The sequence below is a fragment of the Cherax quadricarinatus genome, chromosome 96, assembly GCF_038502225.1.
Source record: "Cherax quadricarinatus isolate ZL_2023a chromosome 96, ASM3850222v1, whole genome shotgun sequence".
NCBI lineage: Eukaryota > Metazoa > Arthropoda > Malacostraca > Decapoda > Parastacidae > Cherax > Cherax quadricarinatus.
In genome coordinates this window covers 1,223,712-1,229,711 of record NC_091387.1, presented here as the reverse complement: position 1 = coordinate 1,229,711, position 6,000 = coordinate 1,223,712, and the positions used below count along the sequence as shown (strand labels likewise).

General features: G+C 42.3%; 1 protein-coding gene across 10 annotated transcripts in view; it reads left to right on the top strand.

Moving 5' to 3' along the window:
* Window positions 1-6,000, top strand: part of nab (NGFI-A-binding protein homolog) — a 1,330,987-nt gene that overhangs the window by 776,231 nt on the left and 548,756 nt on the right. The window lies entirely within an intron of this gene.

Below are 6,000 nucleotides of genomic sequence, written 5' to 3'. Positions count from 1 at the left end.
TATCCGCCTGAAGATTCCCTGTGTCTACGACGGTCGACACTCGGAGATTCTTGCGTCATCAACAGTGTTACAATACTGCTATGACGTATATTCATGTTTATGTCTGATATAAGACTAATAAACTAGTCAGGCGAGTATCGTGCTATGTGGAACACAACTTGTCACTGTTAGTCAGGCGAGTATCGTGCTATGTGGAACACAACTTGTCACTGTTAGTCAGGCGAGTATCGTGCTATGTGGAACACAACTTATCACTGTTAGTCAGGCGAGTATCGTGCTATGTGGAACACAACTTGTCACTGTTAGTCAGGCGAGTATCGTGCTATGTGGAACACAACTTGTCACTGTTAGTCAGGCGAGTATCGTGCTATGTGGAACACAACTTGTCACTGTTAGTCAGGCGAGTATCGTGCTTTGTGGAACACAACTTGTCACTGTTAGTCAGGCGAGTATCGTGCTTTGTGGAACACAACTTGTCACTGTTAGTCAGGCGAGTATCGTGCTTTGTGGAACACAACTTGTCACTGTTAGTCAGGCGAGTATCGTGCTTTGTGGAACACAACTTGTCACTGTTAGTCAGGCGAGTATCGTGCTATGTGGAACACAACTTGTCACTGTTAGTCAGGCGAGTATCGTGCTATGTGGAACACAACTTGTCACTGTCAGCCTCAAACTTCACTGTTTCCTGCAACTTCTACTGTCTGGCTTCTGTTTGTTGAGAAGTTAAGTATCCATCAGCCCACTTCTCTAGTTACGTTTGTGCGCGATCACACCATGGTCGCATCTATCAAATACTTCTGCAATTAACGTGTAATTCACAGCATCCACGATCGCATCGTAATGGTCTGGTAGTTGTGGAAGGTAGAAACGACCTTTTATAGGCTCATGCTGCCCTGGGTTGTACAACTGTTGTTATTGACAACCTTGATTCTTAAAAGTTACTCAAAGATTGTGATATGTGAAGTTATGGCCGTTGACAGTTTGGTATATACACTGACTTACTGATGTTGTAGTGTCCAGACTTAGACTGTTACACACACACACACACACACACACACACACACACACGTGTGTGTGTGTGTACTAAAGTAACAGCAACAATGTAACGTATGTAGCGGCGATGTAGCGACTGTAGTGGAAATCTAGCGTGTGTATCAGCGGTGTAGGCAATGTAGCGGCGGTATAGCGGCAGCGTGGCGACTGTAGCGAAAGTCTAGCGTGTGTAGCAGCGATGTAGGGAAGGTAACGGCAGTGTGGCGACTGTAGCGAAAGTCTAGCGTGTGTAGCAGCGGTGTAGGGAAGGTAGCGGCAGTGTGGCGACTGTAGCAGAAGTCTAGCGTGTGTAGCAGCGGTGTAGGGAAGGTAGCGACGGTATAGCGGCAGTGTGGCGACTGTAGCGAAAGTCTAGCGTGTGTAGCAGCGGTGTAGGGAAGGTAGCGGCAGTGTGGCGACTGTAGCAGAAGTCTAGCGTGTGTAGCAGCGGTGTAGGGAAGGTAGCGGCAGTGTGGCGACTGTAGCGAAAGTCTAGCGTGTGTAGCAGCGATGTAGGGAAGGTAGCGGCAGTGTGGCGACTGTAGCAGAAGTCTAGCGTGTGTAGCAGCGGTGTAGGGAAGGTAGCGGCAGTGTGGCGACTGTAGCAGAAGTCTAGCGTGTGTAGCAGCGGTGTAGGGAAGGTAGCGGCAGTGTGGCGACTGTAGCAGAAGTCTAGCGTGTGTAGCAGCGGTGTAGGGAAGGTATTAAATTCATTTTTTTTTATTATTTTGCTACCTTAACTTGCATATTTTATCTTGTCAATTTAAATCTAGTTATACTCTAATTCTTGTAAACAACTTATATTAGACCTTAGTGCAATTACTAGTGAGAGACTAGTGCTATTTTTAATTTGTATTTTTATATTACTAGTTTATACCTAGTTGTACTTTAGTTCATTCCAGCACAACACACAGACAACATCAACTTCATTATGTGTAGTAGTGACTATACTCTACATGACCAAAATACTCTAGCTATATACTTGTCCAAACTTCCTACCACTACAGATATCAGTACTAGAACTCAACACACAACTCAGGATATTAATAACCATAATTTAAACCTAGAAGATGATTGATCACGTTGACCTTGATCTAAACCTCCATAATCTGACACCCAATCAAAACCTATTGGAAAGTAACTGTCTTTATTACACAGCATCACAAGCCAGCACTATCCTAAACAATGCTAAAAGTCTATCAGTACTAAACTACAACATCAGGTCCTTAAGCAAACACTATGATGACCTCCTGGCACTCCTTGAATCACTAAAGACACCCTTCTCCTGCATTATTCTTACTGAGACCTGGCTTAAGCAGGACACAGTAGATATCTACCCTCTACCAGGATACACAGCAATTCACAACTGCAGAACAAACCAAGTTGGGGGTGGTATTGCAATCTATTACTCTAACCAATTATCTTGTCTTAGCACCACTTGCTTTAGTGATGAATATGGGGAATACATTTTTGCTAATTTTACTGTAAAAAACCTTAAGACGCCTATAACAATCGGTGCCATTTACCGGATACCTCACACAAACATCCCAAATTTCAGTGAGAAATTAAAGTCACTAATAACAAACAGACAAATGAATAAGCACCACCTTCTCTTAGCTGGAGACTTCAACATCAACCTTGGCATACTAGATGATCAGCCTGTAACTGATTTCATCAACAATATGAACAACACACTTCTCATACCAACAATAACTAAACCAACCAGGCTCACTGAGACAAGTGCAACCATAATAGACCACATATGGACCAATATACTAGCCCCCCTTAAATCAGGGATAATCACAGATAGCACTACAGACCACTACCCTACCTTCCTCCTGACAAACATTAGTAAACCACCACTTGAATACAACAAAGTCTCATTTAGACTCCATGACGAGGCCTCAATAAGGAAGTTCACAGCTGACCTAGAGACTGTTGACTGGCGTACAGAATTCTCCAAGGCCAATGGTATTGATGACTGGACAGACATTTTTCTTAACAAATTACTTAGACTATACAACAAACATTGTCCTATAAAAACGAAACAGATCACAAACAAACGGCTTGGTTGCCCATGGCTAACCAGCACCATTCTGAAATCCATTGATAAGAAACACCAATATGAAAAGCAATATAGACACGGCTTAATACACAAAGATATTCTTAAACACTATTCATCAGTTCTCACCAAAGTAATAAAGAAAGCCAAACAACTATACTACTCCAGTAGATTCACAGACACTAGAGGAGATATAAAAAAGACCTGGAAAACACTCTCTCAGATTCTAGGGACCCACAAACTGAGAAAAACCAAGAATATTGTCCTAACTAAACCTAATGAAACACCACTACATCCCACTGACACAGCTAACAAGATAAACGACTTCTTCTCAACCATAGGTTCTAATCTCGCCAATAAAATCCCACGCACCAATGCCCATGCCGGGGACTACCTAGATGGGAATTTCCCAAATTCCTTCTATCTTGCTCCAACTGAGCCCATGGAAGTCACCGAGATTATAAAGTTACTTAAAAATAACTCAGGGAATCTGTCTCATGTCCCACCATTATTGTACAAGAGAGTGGCCCATGTCCTCTCGCATGCTATTTCATTACTTTTTAACAAGTCACTAGAAACTAGCACCTTCCCGAAACTACTCAAGACGGCAAGGGTTACACCAATACATAAAAGTGGTGACCCTACAGACTTAAACAACTATAGGCCAATATCTAACTTACCATTGCTATCCAAAATCTTTGAGAAACTCGTGCACAGGAGACTATATTCATTTATAATGGCTCAAAACATACTCAACCCCTGCCAGTTTAGATTCAGGAAAAATAAAAGCACTAATGATGCAATCATAAAAATGCTAGATCTGCTTTACACAGCATTGGAAAATAAGGAATATCCACTAGGAATTTTTATTGACCTAAGAAAAGCTTTTGACACAGTAGACCACGACATCCTACTCCACAAACTTGACCATTACGGTATAAGAGGCCATGCGCTTGCATATTTCAAATCTTACCTTACTAATAGGTATCAGTATGTCACCATTAAAGACACAGCATCAACAACACAGCCACTTGATACTGGAGTTCCGCAGGGAAGTGTCCTTGGTCCCCTGCTCTTCCTCATATACATCAATGATCTTCCAAACGTATCCCAACACCTGAACCCCATTCTCTTTGCTGATGACACGACTTATGTCATCTCTCACCCTAATCTTGCCACCCTCAACACCATTGTTAATGAGGAGCTGATCAAAATATTGACTTGGATGACAGCCAATAAACTTACGCTTAACACTGACAAAACCTACTACATTATGTTTGGTAGCAGAGCAGGAGATGCGCAAATTAACATTAAGATCGACAACACTCTAATTGCCAGGCATAATGAGGGCAAATTCCTAGGCCTATACCTCGACAACAACCTGAACTTCAGCACCCATATCCAACACATAACCAAAAAGGTATCCAAAACGGTTGGAATCCTCTCCAAGATACGATACTACGTGCTGCAAAATGCCCTTCTCACACTATACCACTCACTTATTTATCCATACCTCACCTATGCTATTTGTGCTTGGGGATCAACTGCAGCAACACACCTAAAGCCAATAATAACCCAACAAAAAGCTGCAGTAAGAATAATCACTAAATCCCATCCCTGGCAACACCCCCCCCCCACTCTTCATAGATCTAAACTTACTCCCTGTTCAGTACATCCACACTTACTACTGTGCAATCTACATCTACAGGACCTTAAATTCCAATATTAACCTTGACTAAAACGCTTTCTTGATAGTTGACAGAACCCACAGGCATAACACCAGACACAAACATCTCTACGACATTCCCCGTGTCCGACTAAACCTTTACAAAAATTCAGTGTATGTCAAAGGCCCTAAAATCTGGAACACCCTACCTGAGAACTCTAGAACTGCAGACACGTTCATCACCTTCAAAACTACCATTAGAAAACATCTTATCTCCCTGATACACCCCGTCAACTAATTACACGAATACCACCTGGTGGTTCACACTTACACTCACTCACCCATTTGACCATAAACAGAAATATTAATCTCAGTCTTAAAATAATGAATCCTGTGATACTCCAATACTGAAACTATGTATAGTGCCAAAACAAAAGCATTCACATTGCTAAACTCACAAACTAGTATTTAGTCACTTAGCCATAATACCAACTTACCTCATAATTTGTAATATTTCAAACTTAAGATTTAATATAAGTCTGTCCGAAATGCCTAGCCATGCTAGGTGTTCTAGTGGTACACTCTGTAATGCCTAGCCATGCTAAGCGTTCTATTGGTACACTCTGTAATGCCTAGCCATGCTAGGTGTTCTAGTGGTACACTCTGTAATGCCTAGCCATGCTAGGTGTTCTAGTGGTACACTGTAATACCTAGCCATGCTAGGTGTTCTAGTGGTACACTCTGTAATGCCTAGCCATGCTAAGCGTTCTATTGGTACACTCTGTAATGCCTAGCCATGCTAGGTGTTCTAGTGATACACTCTGTAATGCCTAGCCATGCTAGGTGTTCTAGTGGTACACACTGTAATACCTAGCCATGCTAGGTGTTCTAGTGGTACACTGTAATACCTAGCCATGCTAGGTGTTCTAGTGATACACTCTGTAATGCCTAGCCATGCTAGGTGTTCTAGTGGTACACACTGTAATACCTAGCCATGCTAGGTGTTCTAGTGGTACACTGTAATACCTAGCCATGCTAGGTGTTCTAGTGATACACTCTGTAATGCCTAGCCATGCTAGGTGTTCTAGTGGTACACACTGTAATACCTAGCCATGCTAGGTGTTCTAGTGATACACTCTGTAATACCTAGCCATGCTAGGTGTTCTAGTGGTACACACTGTAATACCTAGCCATGCTAGGTGTTCTAGTGGTACACTCTGTAATACCTAGCCATGCTAGG